Source organism: Argiope bruennichi, chromosome 10, assembly GCF_947563725.1.
Source record: "Argiope bruennichi chromosome 10, qqArgBrue1.1, whole genome shotgun sequence".
Taxonomy (NCBI): Eukaryota; Metazoa; Arthropoda; class Arachnida; order Araneae; family Araneidae; genus Argiope; species Argiope bruennichi.
Window position 1 is genome coordinate 104,378,454 of NC_079160.1, and position 20,686 is coordinate 104,399,139.

The 20,686-nt window shown below is 30.9% G+C and overlaps 1 protein-coding gene across 2 annotated transcripts in view; it reads right to left on the reverse strand.

Moving 5' to 3' along the window:
* The window catches only part of LOC129988084 (zinc finger MIZ domain-containing protein 1-like), a 213,915-nt gene extending 193,534 nt beyond the window's left edge, over positions 1 to 20,381 (reverse strand). For both annotated transcript variants that reach the window (XM_056096207.1, XM_056096206.1), the window contains exon 1: positions 19,756 to 20,381. The gene's annotated coding sequence lies outside the window, so the exon portion shown is untranslated. The remainder of the gene's footprint in view (positions 1 to 19,755) is intronic.
* Between the last annotated feature and the right edge of the window lie 305 nt (positions 20,382 to 20,686).

Sequence of the window (20,686 nt, forward strand, 5' to 3'; positions counted from 1 at the left end):
AATTTGCCATCTATACAAATATAAATGGTTTCTTAATAGCAATAATCTAATTTTAAGGCCATCCACAGATAATTATCTAAAGATTCTAAACTAAACACTCTATTTAACAGATGTCACGTCTCGGATGTCCGTCTTAAATGTCTCACATGTGAGACTTCATTTCTTCCTGTGTTTCCTTAAAGTATGCTTCAGAAATCCATAAAAAATCTCAAATGAAATGAAAAATTGCCTTGAAAAATGAATTTCCTATTTAAGAACCGATTCTTCATTTTAATTCAAAACTAACCAATAATAAACCATTGCACGGATTGATGAAAAAGATTGATAAGTACACATTTTTATGAAAAGAGGAAATTAGATTTTGTGCCATACATGACACTGGAACGCTGTTGATGAGGGTATTTACATCAATAATCATTGATCATCAATCAATATTTACATCAATTAATAATATCAATGATCATCAATCAATTAATATTTGCATCAATTAATAATATCAATGATCATCAATCAATTAATATTTGCATCAATTAATAATATCAATGATCATCAATCAATTAATATTTGCATCAATTAATAATATCAATGATCATCAATCAATTAATATTTGCATCAATTAATAATATCAATGATCATCAATCAATTAATATTTGCATCAATTAATAATATCAATGATCATCAATCAATTAATATTTGCATCAATTAATAATATCAATGATCATCAATCAATTGATATTTACATCAATTAATAATATCAATGATCATCAATCAATTGATATTTACATCAATTAATAATATCAATGATCATCAATCAATTGATATTTACATCAATTAATAATATCAATGATCATCAATCAATTGATATTTACATCAATTAATAATATCAATGATCATCAATCAATTGATATTTACATCAATTAATAATATCAATCAATATTTACCTCAATTAATCATCATTAACGGACGATTACAATATTAATATCGAAACACAAAGATATTATAAAAGAAACTTAATGTCAAAATCTATTGCAATAAGGAAACGAAAGAGAATTAAAAAAAATAAAAAGGTTTTATTTAACTTCTATTGCATTGAAAATTGAATTAATAATCAAAAAGTCAAAATGACCACCAGATAAAATAAACTTGTTATAATAATCAATAAGATACTTATGGAGGCAGACAACATTTTAGGAAGGTTATCTTATTTGATGCGACTTACTCGATTGATGCTCTTTTTTAACTCTTTAAAGCGTCCGACTTTTAGCATCAAATTGCAGAATTTTTGACATTTAAATTTAAGCAGAAATAAATTAAAAAAAATATATAACTCATTTGCACAAGCTTAGGTTTCGCAAGTGCCTTTTTCACAGAATAAAATGACCAATTTTTCAAATAAGATGCGTCATTTAATTAAACATTTAAATCAATTCATAAATTAAGGGATTTGAATAATGTGATCAGATATCTAGATTTTTCGAATATTTCTCCGAAGAAAATAGTTTCCGAAGGAGAAACCGGCTCTGTTTGCATTAAATATTCAGATTTATAAGGTTACCTAGTTTTGCACGATTTAACACAGAAGATAGAAACTTCAAAAATAAGTTAGAAATTTCCATTCCAACTTTTCAATTCAAATGAAATAGTATTCCCTTATTTGATAAACGTAAATGAATCAACCTGAAAAGAAAAATGGAGAAAGTAATAAAAAATGCTTTGTAGATTTGTACGGGATTAACTCGCCCTTTTTAAAAAGTATTATTTGTTGGTTTACTGACAGTAATTTTTGGTTATATGGTCTAAGGCTTCTCGTCCTTCCAGAAACAATCCGGCCTGATGTAAATATAGAAAATCAAACCATTTCAGATTTAAAACTATTCTAGATCTAATTAGGGACGGACCTTTTTATTTTACATGCATTAAAAAATGACACCAGGATTTCAAAGCCAGAAATCTAACCTAGCAAACAAAGGAAGTCCATGGTATGAAATCGAAGGTTAAAAAAAAAGAAAAGAAATGAAACGAATCAGGCCACTTGTGCAGGTTACGCAATGTGGCCATTCTGTCTTGAGGCACGCAGGGTTTGTTCTGGAGGGGCAGCAGCTAATGGTCGAAGGGGCGCGTGTTGGGCACGCGTCCTGAAGTCACGTGACAGTGGCAGGTGTCTTCTTTGGACGGTAGAAAACAACAGCCGCTTCTACAAGCCCTAATTATAATGTATGGTGCCTTGGGAGATTATTTTGGGTGAATGGAAGGTTAAGATTGTCACCTGGAACAGAATTAATTCAGGCCAAAAGGTTCGAGAGAGGTTAACTTGTTACAAGGATATTTCAAAATGGATTAGATTCGGTAGATCAAAAATCAAATTATTTTTGAATAAATAAGTCCTATACATTTAAGGGAATCGGAAGGAAACCATATCATTTATAAAACAATAATTTCCTTCTTGTGTTCCGAATATTTCGGTTGATTGCATCATACCGTCGCCATATGCGAGGAATCTTAGGGTCCATCCATTACTTTGAAGTTCAAACAAGTCAGCTGGTCCATTGGTAAGTTTAGCCATCTGATACATTGAAAAGTTTAGCCAAGATATCTGATAAGTTGGTAAGTTTAGCCAAGATATCTGATAAGTTGGTAAGTTTAGCCAAGATATCTGATAAGTTGGTAAGTTTAGCCAAGATATCTGATAAGTTGGTAAGTTTAGCCAAGATATCTGATAAGTTGGTAAGTTTAGCCAAGATATCTGATAAGTTGGTAAGTTTAGCCAAGATATCTGATAAGTTGGTAAGTTTAGCCAAGATATCTGATAAGTTGGTAAGTTTAGCCAAGTCAGCTGATCAAAATTCCAAATAACGATGCATGTCGCTAATACTTATACCGGCTGAAAGCATTTTTAATAGATCGTGTACTTTCATATTGATGATAATGGAATATAGATTGGGCCACGTTTTCGTCCTCAGCCAAAAGTTAAGGAATTTATTCAGATTCACTTACAATTTGGACATGATTTACCAAATTAAGGATATGAAACTTTCTGATAATTTAATTTAAGTATATTTAATACGTTGGCTGCCTCGTGAATCGCCGGTGATTCATAATTATTTTCTAATTAATTGCCCTTCTCTATTATAGCTAACAGACAAAAAAGAGAGGTAAAAGGAAATGTGATAACAATTTTTTCAAACAAGGGATCTCCGATATCAGCAAATAGTACAAATTCATGAAGCATAAGTGTTACTGTGTCAAATTTTCAACAAATTAGTATTGTTCCTGAGTAACAGAAATGATGGCTAATCGCAAAATTGTATCTAATGATGATAACATCATTGCACTTAATAAATAGTGAACGAAAAATCATTTCATTTTTCTTAATTACAAAGTTTTTACTATTAAGAACTTATCAAGAGCCGACGAGCTAATTTACGTTCCGATGAAACTACACGAGAGCATTTTTGAACTGGCCTTCGCACATTTAAACTTTGGTCAGATGGTGAGGACGACATTTGTGCCAGCATTTACCTCCAAATGAACAACTGAATCCGACCAATATTAGGCGTTTTAGTGAATTTAAATCCCGGATTCATTATGTTCTGGGGACAAAAGTAATGCTGACTTCATGCCATTGCTGCCAAATAGCTTCAATTGGAGAAAGTGGTTACTCCGGAAGTTAAATCTAATAATCTTATAATGTGGATTCTAATAACATGGAGATAGTGTGAAGCAATTGTTAGAAGATACGACAGACTTGATTTTCAAAATCGAGAGATTTTAATTTAGCATATTTGGGAGGCTAAATGCTTGCCATATGGATTTCGTAACGTGAAAATACTACGACCATATGAAATGATGCTATGTTGCCATCCCTAATCACGCCTATTAAGTAGTTCGGAAAGAAGTGAATTATTTTATTCAAATAAACAGACGTTCATCTCAATAATGTTAAAACAGATACCATAATGTTAAAATACCACAATTCAAGTTCAATAAAACCAATAATTTCCGAATAAAAATATGATTTTGGATTAATGCTGAATTCATCAAATACAAAAACAGTTTATATAAATGACAGCGTGGTACGTTCCCCCCTCCCTCTTCTCACCCAAGGTAAAATTCTTACCACTGATACGAAGAAAATAGCAACAAAGAGAGTGCGAAACGTAACTTAAAATTTTTTTAATGACTTTAAATTAACCTTGAAAACAGCAGCGATTACGTAACATTTTCAGCAAGGTAAGCAAGATATTTTACATCATGCAATAACAATTAAATGTTTGTAAAAAAATTTGTTTATATTTTTATTACTTCCGGAAAATTACATACAGACATTTATGATTATAACATTTATATATGAACGTAAAATGAGCATGCGCACTAATTTACATACGTTTCATAGAAAACATATGCAGTACACCAGTTAAACCTGTTGAACAATGGCTTTTTTTTGTACAGTCTTACAGGAGACGCATTTCAATTCATGTTGAAGAGCACTAAAAAAATACATATAAGAATTTCATAGTTGTTATAATTTTGATAAGTTGATTTTGAATTATGTACAATGGAAGTCAACATTTCTTGATTTTATATTTTTTTAAAAAAACTCATTTTAAAGAAAATAATGCTTATTTTGTTCGAATTTAAAATGATAAATGCATCGTAGTTTATTATGTGAACAATTTTTAAACTCAGTATAAATTTCGTCCAGGAGTTTTAATGCTCCAGTTTTTCATCCAGGAGAAAGTTTCGATAAAACAAGTAATATAAAATTTAAATTCAAATCCTACTTAGGTCAACAAAGAAAAATTTTATTTTATTTACTTTTTATTAAATAATTATCAAAAAAAATTATTTAGTATCAAAAATAAGTATATAAAATTATTGATTTTCGCAAGAATTGAACTCGCATTCTTCACCTTCACGTGAAAAATATTGAAATCTTTGCATTTTACCGACTGAGCTACTGCCTGTTGATTTCAATTTTCATTACAAACTGCTAAAACTATTTAAAGTATTAAAAATTAATTAATGACTTAATATTTGAAAAAACTGTATTAACATCAAGTGCCATCCACTACAAGTTAAAAAAAATGTATTTGAACTTGAGTGAATAAATAAAAAGTATTTTACTAACCATTGAAAATTTGATCAAGATATATAAATATATATAGGGAGAGTGTGAACTAATAGTAGGAATTGAAAAAGTAATAGAGAACTACCAAATGTAGAAAAGATTAAGGATTATATGGCCTAGGGACTGGAAAGGATAAAAATTTTGACCCACAAATTTACTGAAAACCGATAAATCAAACTTTGGAGTCGCAAAATAATGCAGTAATTTTGCGACTGGTAAAGTAATTTTGCGACTGGATAAATCATGCATTGAATTATCTCGTTTTTAAAGTTATAAACAAAAACTGCCCTTTCTCGACATCATAATTCGATATAAAAATTAAGCAGATTTTCGATACAGAAAGTATGTTGACATAAACACCTCAAGTACTTTGAAAATACAAAATTGATTCTAAACGACAACAGAGGGTGTTATTCGTTTAAATATAGAAGACTGAATGGTTAATGTACACAGATGAAATGGTTAATGTACCAGATGAAATAAATTTACACATTAGTTTAAATGACCAAGAGTTGTGATGTAAATATTTGGAATATGGCTATAGTAATCTGACTGGTTGCAAGAACTGATAGATAAATAAATCGAAATTGCAAGCCTCAACCTTTTTTAAAGATGCCAATAGCTTTATTAAATTTCTATCGATTAGGTATTTGACAATTAAAAATGAAAAGATCTATTAGATTTGACAACCCTACAGTATACGAAAGAGACTGCAAAATTCTGTTTCAAACTCTTATGTTTTGCAGAATTTTAACCAAGTCCACAGACAAAAGCAATCCCCAGATTAAACTATTGAGTTAAATAAGCACCCATTTGTTAACATTTAAATACTCGCTGCAGACATTTATTCCTTCCTAACCAAATGGTTTCCCCATTTTAATACTACCTCATGTTTCATTGACACTTAACACCGACCTTGTCGAACTCTTAAAACAACACCTTCGAGAGTCTGAACATCCCTCCTCCGGGTCAAAGCCAGAGAGAGGTGAAACCACCCCAAAACAATGGCAGCCAGAGCGTCAAATACCCTTTGACACGAAGCAAACCGGGCGTTAGAACAATACTGAGAAATCGCCTCGGGCCCTAAGAAGGGATTCGCGGAAATCATCCGAGTTTCGACTTCCGACTCAGATGACCAGCAGGGTCAATAGAATCTCCACCACCGGATATCGGCAGTTCGCCTCCGCCCCGCAGATTCCAGTCAGTCTCTGATCTCTGCTCTACTATCTTTTGCTGTAAAGCAAGGACGACGCCATTCTAATTGGCCATGGTAGATTTCGCCAATTGTTGAAATAGTCCACTTTAATCGCCAATTTAAGAGACAATCTTTAAAAGGAGAACGATGAAAAGCAGGCAATTTAACTTGAATGAAAAGAAAACGACAAATTAAGTCAGTCATAAAACTTAATTAAGTTTAGATTCGGAAAAGTCATTTTTTTATATACTTCAGAAGAAACATAGAATATATTAAAAAAAACTGAACATTTTATGAATCTATAATTAAACAGCCATGTCTAGGTTCCACTCATATTATTCACTGCTATTTAAATTTTGTTTCAAATATTAAAATTTTCTGAAAACACTTCCCAAAATGAAATTAAAACAAGCGGCGATCTGAAAATTAATAAATAAAAATTTTTTGAAAATACTTCCCAAACAATTAAAACAAGCGACGATCTGAAAATTAATTAATGTTTAGTCAATATAAATGCATTCAAGTGAAACTCACTTAAACAAATTTACTTATAAAAGTATAATAAGTTTTTTTTTTTCTTCTAACTTTTGTTAAAATTTTAGTCTACACTAAATCATGGCATTAACCGAGAATTTACAGCTTCTTATAAAAATAAGCCGAAAAGTATCAGAATTCCAAAATCGTTTGTTTTAACATTATTTCTTATCTCAATGTTTTTATGTTATTAATTCTTTGACACATTATAGCAAACCTTATTAAAATTCTATCTAGAAATATTTATATAGATTAATACTGCTTTATATAGAACATAAAAGGCTTATAATAATTTAGTATATCCGTAAAATTTAAGGTTTTAAAAAACGTTTGACGTTAATAGTACTTGTGAATTTTTAATTTATTTTTATGAGAAAGTAAGTGATTTTATCTTGCAGAATAAAAAGTTCTATTGGAACATTATTTTACGATTAGTATTTTGTCTTTTTATCAAAAGAAATCCAAATAGATGTTTGTGGATATTTATTTATTTTATATTTCAGGATGTCTATTTATGAATTTTTTTCGTCCTCAGCGACTATTTAAAAAATATATATTGAAATCTGATTTTTACTTTATCACAAAATAAATGTAATGCAATGCTAAGATGTATTGGGAAAAAGTATAATATAAAAAGGTATATAATTAAAATACATTCGAATCAGAATCTCAAGGTATATCTAAAGATCTAATCTAATCTAAAATGGGGATTATTTTTAATTGTTTGAAGATTAGGTTTGAGACATTATTAACTTGTGCTTAAATACTAAAAAACATTGAAGTATGACCCGCTAATTCACACATTCTTTCTATTATCGTTTTCGACCGGAAACTCAAAGCGGAGTAGAATTTCCACCGGTCAATGTATCAGAGACACAATAACTGCATGGGATCTTATTGCATTTCCTTGGACCACCGCACTGGAAAGAACTCTGAGGCATTATAAACTCGCTTGTTAAACATCACCACAAGTCTGATATAAATTTGTACATTCACAGTAGACACAGCTTGAGTTAATATCTTCTAAACATATTGATGGTCACTTCCGAGGGACAGTTACCCTACACCACCTAATAGAACCCAAGTACCAAATAAACATTATGAGGTAACAAAAATGGAAAAGGTTCACCAGCTCCCTCAGGTCCTCATAAATTGAAACATACAAACAGGGGTGTTCCTAAATTGTTCTAAGGTTACTTGTTAAACCTCGCCGGTGGTCTACCCCCACTTGTTTGTGCACCCACATTCCGTCCAATTTTCCCTGAGGGAGCTGACAGGGGTCACGTTAACCTTGACACTGACCCTTCGGACCCCCTGGACCAGACAAGACAAGGTCGTTTGTCTTCACTCGCACGACCACAAATCGGTGAGCCATTTGCTGCCAAAGAGCAATTGAGCCTCCTTGTTTGCAGGGTTGCCGAGGCGATATTCCTGTGGTTTATAAAAGAGTGTTCTTTTTCTCCAGCAAGGGGGTGGGGGTGGGAGAAGAAGATGGCGGACAGAAGTCAATGACTGGTCCAGTGAGCTGGAGCTAATGTGGCTATCGTTTGTTATTGAATGGTCAGCCGATGGAGAATGGCCCTTATGGAAATAAAGAGAAGCGAATGAAGAAATGCAAAAGCAATTACTCCGGTGTGAATTAATGATCCTTCTGAGGAATAAGAGAATGATAAAAGCGATTCAGGATTGTTTTTAAAGGATGCAAGAAACGACCAAAGTCGGTCAAGGCAAAATTCAAACAAAATATCACAGCTTCATTTAGAAGGAAACGGAGGAATCCACGGCCGAGAGTGTAAAATGAAATTAAGTTGTTATGATAGGATTTTGATTGATATCATAAGCTCTAACTAAATTATGCTGGCTTGAAGGTGTTTTTAATCTTTTTTTGTTTGCTGTTGCATTGTGAATTCATAAAACTTGCTCCATAGAGGAAATAAGCTCCTCATTCTTTTTCGTAAACTCAAGAATTCTTTTTATTTAAAAAAAAAGTATCCATGTTCGTTAATTTCCTCATAATATTTTCTTTATTTAGTTTGTCATGTTCTAGAACTAAATAAACGGAATAGTGAAAACTAACACACACCTACGCATTTTAATCAAGTTTTTATATTCGACTTTTTTTTCCTCACGTGTAATTAGAGTTCAGTTAACATTTTGAAAACGGAAGTACAATTTTTAAAAACAGTTTTTGCATATATCTACAATGTATATAGGATTTAGAAGTAAATTAGAACATTAAATGTACTGGATATCTTTTTCGTAGAATTGAAGCATGTTTATTTATTATATGCTCAATTTATTCTTTATTATATACAACAACAATTATTATTATTATTATTACAAATAAACTTTTACAATTACGCTTATTATGTTGAACTTATCGAATCTTTGAACTATCGATGAATTATACTGAGAAGTCTAAACAGAAATATCAGAAATGACATTTCAGCAAAATCCAAGAAAGACGATGCGAGTCTGGAGCAATTTCGATAAGTAATTAAATCTAAATATATGTATAGAAGTTTATTTTATGGGAGATAATATAGGAAAAGAATCATCAGCTGGGATTTCGCCATGAATTATTTTTAATTAAAAGAAGAACCTTAAACCTTATCCTATGATGACTAGTTATTGTCGTTTCTTGATTAAGCCTAGTTGGATTAGTCGCTAAATCCAAAAACTATTACACAAAGAAGAACTTTAAAAAATTATCTATTTAATAATACTTCTTTGATTGCCATACCGTATTTTTTATTTCTACTACAGTTTAAAATTAAATTTTAGCTATAGCTCAATAACTTGCTCAGAAGTGAGTGCATTTAATTAAAAGAAAAATCTTAAACCTTATCCTTTGATGATTAGTTATTGTCGTTTCTTGATTAAGCCTAGTCGGATTGAAGGAGAAAAGCAAAAAGGTCTCATTTTGTAGAATGTTTTGCATGATATCATGCAAGTCGAAGTTTAAAAGTAAGATACCAGTTTTTAAACGACACAATGTTAAAATGAAGGCATCGAAATTAACAAAAGATCCGAATAACGAAATTCGACTATAGCAAAATATATAAATTTGTGAGCGAGAAAGCGAAATGGGAATTCGAACGCACGCCAATTTGTTGACGAGCTAATAATTTGCAGCAAATACGTCATATCAATCTTTAACTGTAACCTAATCCAAGGCCTTCGTCAACAGAGTTGTACCACCAAATATAGCAAACATCATTCGTCCGGTTCGGGAGCATGTCCCGCTGGTGGGGTATTTTGGAGGGATGGGGGCCCATACAATGGAGCCACCCTTTTTCCATTGAGAGTGTGGGGCGCAGCTGCACTTCCTCCGTATGACCCCGAACTTCAACGTTCGTACGCCACCCCTCCCCGACTAGCTGGAACTGGGTAACAAACAGACAAGGGGAGGGGGAGGGTGGAACAGCATATGGAGTCGAATGCGAGTTGATAACTAGCTATTTCTGCTGTTTAGGAAAACGTAGAATCAATATCTAATCAACAGCTAATAAGCGTTTGAAACGGACTTTTATTATAAATTTTGCTGTGACTAAAAGAGACAAATAGTTTATAATTCATAATTACATCAGTTGATAATGTGTTGAGAAAACCTATGTATTTTAAAAGAAATTAAAATCCATTTATTTCAAATGGGAGAAATACCAGAGAAAGAGTATTTATTAGATCACATCACTGATGGCGCAAAATATTCCTCAAAATACATGAATTATCTAAATGCGATTGACACAAGTCCATTTTCGGCTTTGGACAAATAATGCAAATGGGTAAATTCTTCAAATAATACTAAGCAATCAGAAATAAAATTTCATAAGATTACATGGATGGCAAGAAAATATGAAGGCTTTTGATCGTTTAAAATTTCGTTTTGAATCTTGTCAAAAACAAATTCCTATCACAGAATCAAAATTGCTTTAAAAATACCAAGTATCAGATATAGACATTTGAACCATTATTACAACATTATTTCTAAATTATAATAATACTTGCAATATTTGTTTTTCAGATTTTCACATATGATTTATAAATAACTACTTAATATAGATGAAAAAGCAATTCTCCGCAACATTCAGTTTAAATTATTCTTAGTAATCAGAAGAATAAATAAGAATTTTATAGAATTTCACTATTAAAAATAATAGATTTACTCATCCTTATAAAGCATAGGCAATCATTAACACTTTCAGCGCTACCAACGAGATATCTCGTTTTTCAGATACTGCCACTGGCATAAGAGACGAATTTTAGCCCACAGAAACCTGTCATTGGAAGTATCTGAAAGACGAGATATCTCGTCGGTAGCGTTGTAAATTGGGATGATCCGAATCCCACCGAAAATCAAACGATGAATGGTTCATTAATGAACGGTTCATCTCAGAATCCAGTAACACAAATATCTCATAAAAATATTAATCAAATAAACATTTTGAAGTTAAAAAACGCATACACAAAGAATGTCCAACTGAATTTAATAAATCTAATGAAATGGAATGAATAACAAGTGAACCAATCTTAGAGCTGCCTGGTTGTAAAATCGAATGAAAACTGGTTGAGGATCAAAATCAAAGTTTTTAAATATCAGAAGAAATTCTAGGAAAATTTTGCCAATTTCGGTTTACATTCTTAATTAAAACTTATAAATAAAAAAAAACGAAGTCTAGAATTACATTACTTTATATCAATCTATAATACCAGAGAACATTCTCCCTTCTCTATTAAGCATTTTCAGATATATCTTGATTTGTTATCTACTTGGAACAGAAGTATAAGAGAAGTGCACCTTATTTCTGATAAGAAGAATATATTAATTCTAATAAAAGAATTTTGTAATACTTATTTCTGATAAGAAGTTATCTTCTCAGAACAAATATTTTTTGCAATTTCTACCATTCAATATTGTTAACCTTCCCTACTCAACAAAACGTACTCATTATTATTGAAATTGCGCTAATCTTTATATCCACCAGTTTATCAATCATTTTATACCTGTGTAAAACCCAGATTTGATTTCATTTTTTGAATTAACCTCTGCTTTGACGCTGAGGAGGGGAAATTTTATTTCCTTAACGAGAAGAATGATCATAAATTGTTATTTACTTAGACGACTTGCTATACTTTGCAACTTACTTTGTAAACTTAGGTAAAACAATTTACAATATTGGAATCAAATCTTTATAAAACTGAAATGTTTAGAGACCAAGAATTGCAAGTTACCAAAAAGAATTATTACTTTATATCCAATAAATATCAACCAAAGCATTGGCAAAGATTTCCATTGTATTATAGATAAGCATTTCTGTAAAATTCGGATAAGCTATTTAGCAAATATAATCGGTGGATTTAATTTTAGGCACTTTAATGCCATACAATCAAATTATGAAGACTTTCTTAATACCCTGATCAAGTAAGATTCGCATTTCGTTTTCTTTCCCACTTAATCAACATATTAATGATTTATATTGAAATTTTTAAAAATTGTATAAGTTTGAGCAAATATTATTTATTTATTTACTAAGAACAAACTACGCTGCCCTACGTTTGTACACAAAATATTTAGGCAGACTCTTACTATCTAACTAAGAGATCATATCGATATTGATTGTAACCCGACCAATTATACTTAGCAAAGTACTACTTTTATTCAAATATTTTATAATCCATACGATTCGCATTTCTAGTAAATTCATTTATTTGGCAACAAGGCCTACTGGCAGTTGTTTATCATTTGCTGGTTCTACTTTCCCGCCACCTTAACTCTGCAATTGTCTATTCAAAAATTTACCCCTGAATGAGGAACTGATAGACAAGCAAAGGAGACTCTGACAGAGAATTTTTAACATTCAACTTACTTATAAGTTGTTCCTGGAACTACCATCTTCTTCAAATCTGAAAATGCATCGAAACTAAAAGCGTCTTTTCAATAAAATAATAACCATTCATAATTTCAGGGATTAAGCTTATATGAGGCTAAAAAAGAAACCCACCAATCTGACGAGCATTTTGTAGTTGTATGAAGGCCCCTAAACCAACAGAGCGTGCCCTAAACATGGACAGTCTCATATCAAAGCTGGGGCTTCAGTCACTTCCCTCCCAGCACCGGTATCTGTCTTTTTCCATTGCCACCGACACTCGACATAAAAACTAAACAAAAGTAATAAAAAAACAAGATGGCCGGTACAGCCGAAACCTCCACTGAACTCAATCTGCAACTACCGTCTGTCTACAGGCCAAACGATTAGTACTCCGGTTGGATAATTCCATGTGATGGAATCGTCTGGGATAATAAATAAAATATCTTGTAAATAAGGCGTGGGGAGTGTAAAGTGGCGTGTAAAGCGGCGCTTTATCCATGTGTTAAGGACTATTAGAGGTTAAGTCATAAGTGGTTTGAGCCGCGATTTAGTGAGCTCATTATCGGATTTTGGGCAGAGAATCTAGCCACTGTCCACTAGTTGAAAGCCTGAGCATGAAGTTGAGATTTTTTCGTCTTTTTGTTTTGTTTTGTTTTAGTGGAGTAAAACTGTGGAAAGTCAATTGCTCGTAACCAAGTACGTCTTAAAAAGTGCCTGGCAATAATAACCATGGGTTTTTGTTTGGATTTCACGTTTCAAACAAGGACCTTTCAACAAGTTTTAGATACGAAAAAAATCTACGACAATTCATTATATTTTCTTACCATATAAATTCTATTTTGTATAATCATGTTTTAAATCTTATTGTGTTATATTGCACCATGATTATTACAATTCAGATATGGAGGGTAATAAAGAATTATCTAGCAAAATCCTTAATCCTAATTCTTGAGGAATTAGCGAAGTTTGATTTTAATTTGTGGAATTTTCAGTTGATCGGAATGATGGATAAAGGATGACGACTTTGAAAAAGGCATTTATACATCATTCCTTTTTCAAAGTCATCCTCCTGATTTGATGAGTATAGTTAGAGTCTCAAACAATTTTAGCTTTAGATCATATAAATTATTCTTTATGAAGTTAAATACAATAGTTGCTTTCCAGGCAGATTTATTTGAGTTTCAGGATTATTATGAAGGATCTAATAGTCTGATTTTAATAGAAAAAACATTTATAGTTAACACTACTGATATGTAAAGACCGATATGGATGCAAACCTACTAGTGATTACTTTTTATTTTATTACAGAAATGGATTTTAAAATTCAATAGAATTTAAATTTTTTAAAAAAACTTGAGTTCTGAGTCTGAGAAAAACAGAAATAAAACACAAGTAAGACTCTTTCTCTAATATCATTTTGGCGACACCTTATTAAGGACAACTTTAAAGTTGGTAGCTCTAAAATTAAAACTAATAAAGGCAGTTTTAATCATGAGAATACCAAAGTTCCTTATTGAAATTTGTGACCATATATGCATCTGTTGTATAAATCGACAAAAATTGAGTTTAATATAATAGTGTATTTAAACTATCCTTTTTCTTCAAAAAATAACTGTGCTTACATTACCAAAATAAAAATTTATCATTTAAATGGAATCTTTACAGTCAAAAGATATCTGGTAACATTTTCTTCAATGGACAGCTACGAAGGGAAAGCATTTTGTAATAAATAATTTGCAGCCAAGAGACCTTTATTATTTTTTTTCTTTCCTTTGTTTTCAATGGGTTTTTTTTCTCGAAGAACAGCATTTACTTAAAAAGGTAAACAAAATCAAAATAAAGAAAAGCAAAGACACCTTATCTATCATGAAAATAGTGGGTTGAGAATTATTTGAATTGTTAATTAATTTTACTGATTAAAAATACATGATTCGCACAAAGTAAATATCATTCCGAACCCCCCGCATCGCAATAATTTCTTCTTTTCTTTTTCTTCTTCCTCGGAGAAACAATCCAGATCAATTTTTAAAATAACTGAATGGCTAGAAGGAAAAGAATGAAAAAAAAAAAAAAAAAAAAAAAAAAGAACAGAAAATGCGTTATTTTCTTTCCTTTCCTAATCTTTTCTTTTCCCGCGCTTATCTTTTGAAAATCCTAAAGACGTAGCAATACGAATGAAAGAAGAAAAAAAAAATGAAACAAAAGCAAAGAAAAAAAAAAAAGGAAAGTATATATATAAGAAGAGAAAACCAGAGAATTTCTTTTGTTTCTTTCGACTCTGAAAGTTCGAAGGGGCATTTATTGATTCCAAAAAGGAAAATTGCAATAGCTCGAGTGCAGGCAGCACTGCTAAAGCGTTTGTCAAAAACTTTATTACGTTTGACAGCTGGTAGCCAATCTATGGCTCTCCCTGCAATACAATTCGCGTGGAATAAAATTTTCTTTTTTGATCTCGATGCAATGAAAAGTTAAAAAAACGCTACAGGTTGCGCGGAGTAAGTTTAATAAAGAACCAAAATTCCTTATCTCGGTGTTATTAGCTTATCTGAATCCAAAATATTATACACAATCTTAAAAAAACTTAAGCGAATTTTGCGATGAAGTTGAAACTCGATTGAACCAAAAGATGCAGTAGATTTAAAAGTTCGATAGCAAATGCAGAATAACTTTGGATCCTATGATAGAGTTTTTGTCAAATTAAATTGTTTTACTTAGATTCCTGTAGAAAGACTCCCTATTTCAGTGGTTCTCATGACAAGACTTCGGGAAAATTTCTTCAGTTCTTCATCTATCATGGCCCCTAGAACCCAAAATCATTCTTCGTTCAAAAGTTATATAATATATACGTTTATAAAGCTTTGCCCATGTTATCTTGTAAACAGGATTACTAGAGTAATTTTGTTTAGATTTTAACTGGCATGTATTTGTTGCAAGAAATGAAAAAATCTCGAAAGAGTTCTTAAATGGTCTTTCTAGCTCAAAGGGGAGGGGGGAATGGGTGGGTGCCATTTTCATTTCGCTATAAATTTCTTAATTTTGAGGATAGAAAAATAAAATTAGCCAAATTAACCCCTCATTAAGATGAACAACTTTTGTAGTTTTTCAATAACTGCAATACCTTAGAAGTTAGGAGCTAAAGAGTGATTTTCAAGCCCTAATTTTGACTATTTCTAACATCAACAATTTATGTTGCCAGATAGTAATTTAGATGTAAGAGAATCTATCTTTGCCTTTCTATTTTTAGAACAATACCTGCTTATAGCTAGAGCTTTCAATACCAAAAATTGCATACTTGGATGCATAAGCAATAGTAGATTTCTAGGCAGCTGCCTAAGATCGCTAGCTGAAAGGAGGCTGAAATAAATGAATTATAGCATAATTGGATACATAAGCAATGGTGGATTCCTAGGCAGCTGCCTAAGACCGCTAGGTTGAGAGGAGATGGCAATAAATGAATTATATCATAATTCGATGCATAAGCAGTGATGAATTTCAAGGTAGCTGCCTAAGACTTCTAGACTAATAGGTGACAATAATAATTGAATTAGAGATTTATTTTTTTTTATTTGCCAAATAATGTGTTTGAAAAAAATGCGAATTCTATTAGTTATAAAATATTAAAATAATATTAATACTTTATCAAATATAATCGGTTAGGTGCTTTTATGTCTAATTAAGTCCATTTTATAATTAAAATATTTATTAACACTAAATATATTTCAATAAAATAATGCACAAACGTAAATGTCGGAAAGTTTAGTGTCATAATACATAAATAAAAACAAATACATTTTTAGAATAATGAAATAAAAAAACAAATCTAAAATAAAACATTAACCAATTAAAAATGCATTGAAATGTGAAAGTAAATCGACCAATTTAAAGAAGGGTCTCCTACTGCCGACAGCCACAAAATACTCAACTACTAGTCAGAATAGTCATTGAAGCTGTTAAAAATAATCTTTGTCTTTTATTACTAATAGTGTTTTGTAATAAATAAATTTATCATGTTAACCTTAAAATGAATAATTGAAAAAAATATATTTATTACCTTTGAAAGATCATCTTATCTAATATTAGATGTAATCTTTATTTAATCTGACCACAAAATAATCATAATTACATAGTAGAGCTGGGATGATTGCAGTGAAATGGTTATTAGTTAACTGAAAGCACGTGTTTTTTTCCTAAGGGCGAAGGCGATGTGATCACACGACATCTTTCACTTTTCGATTTATTTGATATTGCTTTTCATCACGGAATTTATTGTGCAGTTGAGTAATCAACTAATAGAAAATATCGCAAAAGAAAGGTGTGATGAAAATGATTGTGTTGTCACTAACAAATTCGAATCCTTGTAATGCTGAAGGAAAATAATAGGATAAAAATATTATTTCTACTTTAATTAGCTGGATGTTTACAAAATAACTCAGAAAACTAACCGAAATCTGAATTTTAACAAAAAATAACATTTTTAATTACATGGCTTTAAAAATTTCTACAGTTAAAACAGTAAAAAACGAAGTCAAACAGTTACATTTTTTATTTTATATTGATTATAAGGAGTACTAAGTGTAAAAGAAAATTTCAATGAGATTCAATCTATAAAAAGATATGTCTGATAGGAAAGATTAAAGAGAATACAAAAATATGCGCCATGATAAAAGAGTCTCCACAGGTTTCATTATCGTTTTCGTTTACATGAAAATGTATGTTTTAAATCTTAGAAGTCCAAAGAATTCTAAATTAATTACTATTTCTATTAGGCCTAAGCCAAATCATTGATCTCAAACATAAATATATTAAAGTATTTTCCATTTTCTATCCCAATTTAGATTCGTCTTAAAAGAAAAACTCTGAATCTTAAAAGACAGTTGAATATTTTTTATTTATATTGTAAATGATTTAAGATTTAATATGGAATTAAATGAGCATTTCAGTAAAGTTTGTAAGCATGCAGTATGAAAACCATCACTGGTCTTATTCAGAAAATTATTATACCAAAAAAAAAAAAAAAAAAAAAAGCGAGAGGGTGAGAGGAAAAATTCTCAATTTGGGGGGGGGGGGGGAATGACATTTTTTTTTTAGTATGTAACCCAATACAAGAAAAAAAAATTGTTAATAGATGCATATAAGCATGTCGGATAAATATAACATTTTTTTTCTAAGTAAGGTCAGTTTTCCTATTTTAATGGTAATTAATCGATGTCACATCACCATAGAAATGGTAATAAATATATTAAAAAATTAATGATGCATAAATTTATCTTATACTTTGTCGAAAAAAAATTATCTGTATCAATAAAATTCAATACAAAAGAAAATTTCAAGGTTAGTTGAAAAGAAACAATTGCGTTAAATATACTAAAGAAACACTTGTTTACATTTTTCTAATTAGCCTATTTTAATTAATTAGCTTTTAGCCTATTTGTTCAAAAATGCATTATTTCGAAGAAAAAACAAGCGCTTTACTTTAGGCATTAAATACGCTCTAATTTTCTATGTAATTAGTAAACAGTTTATATCATAGTAAAAAGATGCAAATTTTCTGAATGAATCTTTGAAATGAAGCCCTTGTTCATTAATAACTTATAATATAGACGTATAATTTAAAAATCAACATACAAAGCAATTATAATAGTCGATTGCTGGCAATTATAACAACATGATGTTAATATTAACATCATGTTGTTACAGTTCCCAATTTGTTTGCGAATAAAAACCACGAACATTTTCCATTAGTACTTTCCATTTTTGAGTTTAAAAATTCCTAACATTCTTAATTTTTAATGGCGCTAGTTAAAAATTAAAATGTTTCTTAAAAATTCAGGAGCCCTCACCTGGATTAAATATACAAAACAATTATGATAGTTGATTATTATTGGTTTTAACAACATAATATTAATATCTATAACACCAAATTTTTTTGCGAATAAAAACGATGAACATTTTCCATTAGTACTTTCCGTGTTCGAGTTTAAAAATCCCTTAATAATCGTAATTTTAAATGATACCAATATCCCTCGAAAATGCAAATTACAACTTAAAAATTAAAATGTTTTTTTAAAAATTCAGAAGTTTTCACCTGGATTAAATATACAAAACAATTATGATAACTGATTCATTCATGGTCATTTTAACAAAATGATGTTAATATTGACATCATGTTGTAGAATTAGAAATTTGATTGCGAGTAAAAACGATGAACATTTTCCATCGGTACTTTCCGTGTTCGAGTTTAAAAATTCCTTAATAATCGTAATACCAATCTCACGAAAATACAAATTACAACTTAAAAATTAAAATGTTTCTTAAAAATTCAGGAGCTCTCACCTGGATTAAATATACAAAACAATTATGATAGTTGATTATTATTAGTTTTAACAACATAATATTAATATCTATAACACCAAATTTTTTTGCGAATAAAAACGATGAACATTTTCCATTAGTACTTTCCGTGTTCGAGTTTAAAAATCCCTTAATAATCGTAATTTTAAATGATACCAATATCCCTCGAAAATGCAAATTACAACTTAAAAATTAAAATGTTTTTTTAAAAATTCAGAAGTTTTCACCTGGATTAAATATACAAAACAATTATGATAACTGATTCATTCATGGTCATTTTAACAAAATGATGTTAATATTGACATCATGTTGTAGAATTAGAAATTTGATTGCGAGTAAAAACGATGAACATTTTCCATCGGTACTTTCCGTGTTCGAGTTTAAAAATTCCTTAATAATCGTAATACCAATCTCACGAAAATACAAATTACAACTTAAAAATTAAAATGTTTCTTAAAAATTCAGGAGCTCTCACCTGGATAAAGTTTCGTATCAGTTGTTACAGCATAAATAAATAGCCCTTACACCAGTTAAACATTCTAAACTCATTTCCTAATCAGTTCCCACTAACAAACAGATAAGTGATCATCTAGTTACTCAAAAACTTTTAACCGATGCTTGCCATTAAAAATTGAAATAACTATCATAAAAAGATAATCAATGGAAAATATACTTACTCAGACAGGTCTTCAAACATAGTTTTTAATCGATGGTCAGTTGCTCAGCAACATTAAAAACAGTTGATATAAACAGGTTTATTGACAGATGCAATTGACGATCACGCAAACTAATAACTTCGAAAAATTCTTCCTATAATACTCCAAAACGGAAGAAAACGACCATTAAAAACAATATCCCTTCTTTATTCTAATCCATTTCGTCGTTGTCCTCCATGCTAACTTTTCGCCATCGGAAAAGTAAAAAAGTCACAACAACACTTTGGAATAATAACAGTCATGTATATATACATAAAAAAAGAATTCTTCAATAGCAAACGATTCTTGATCAGACTAAATCAATCAATCATTTCGATGAACACAATCCGTGCCGGCTGAGCGCAGAAATCCACATGTCAAAAGCGTCACACGAACGATGAAAAAGCAGAGAAGAATTTTACTTATTAAATAAATAAAACGGTCTTGTCACTTGTTGATTAACAGGCACCAGCTTTTCGAAATCGCGCTCTCTAAACATTCGACCGCGAAAAGCACGTGGTTCTGTCCTACCACAGGCCGTAATTTCGAAGGCAGCGCGTCAGCGTGTTGCGTGCTGATTCTAAAAATCGGAACACGGTTCTAAGCTCCGTACGATCACTGCCAGTTCTGCTTCTTCAGTGGCTACATTTGTGGTAGAGATCTGTGAGCTCTTCTCTCAGCTGCCGCCAACCCCCAAATCACTGACACCGGGAGGCGGCTAGGGACCAATCACCAATTGAGAAAGGCTCAGTGGTCTAGGGCCTCAGCCTCCTTCTTTGGGAGCCTTGGAGGACATTTTGGATTACTCCAACCGGATTTTCATGTTTGAGCCACAGCAATCTCAAATTTTTCTTGTGATCTTAAATTTCGAAAAATAAGCTAGGAAGTGAAAATAGCGATTTAGAAAAGTAGA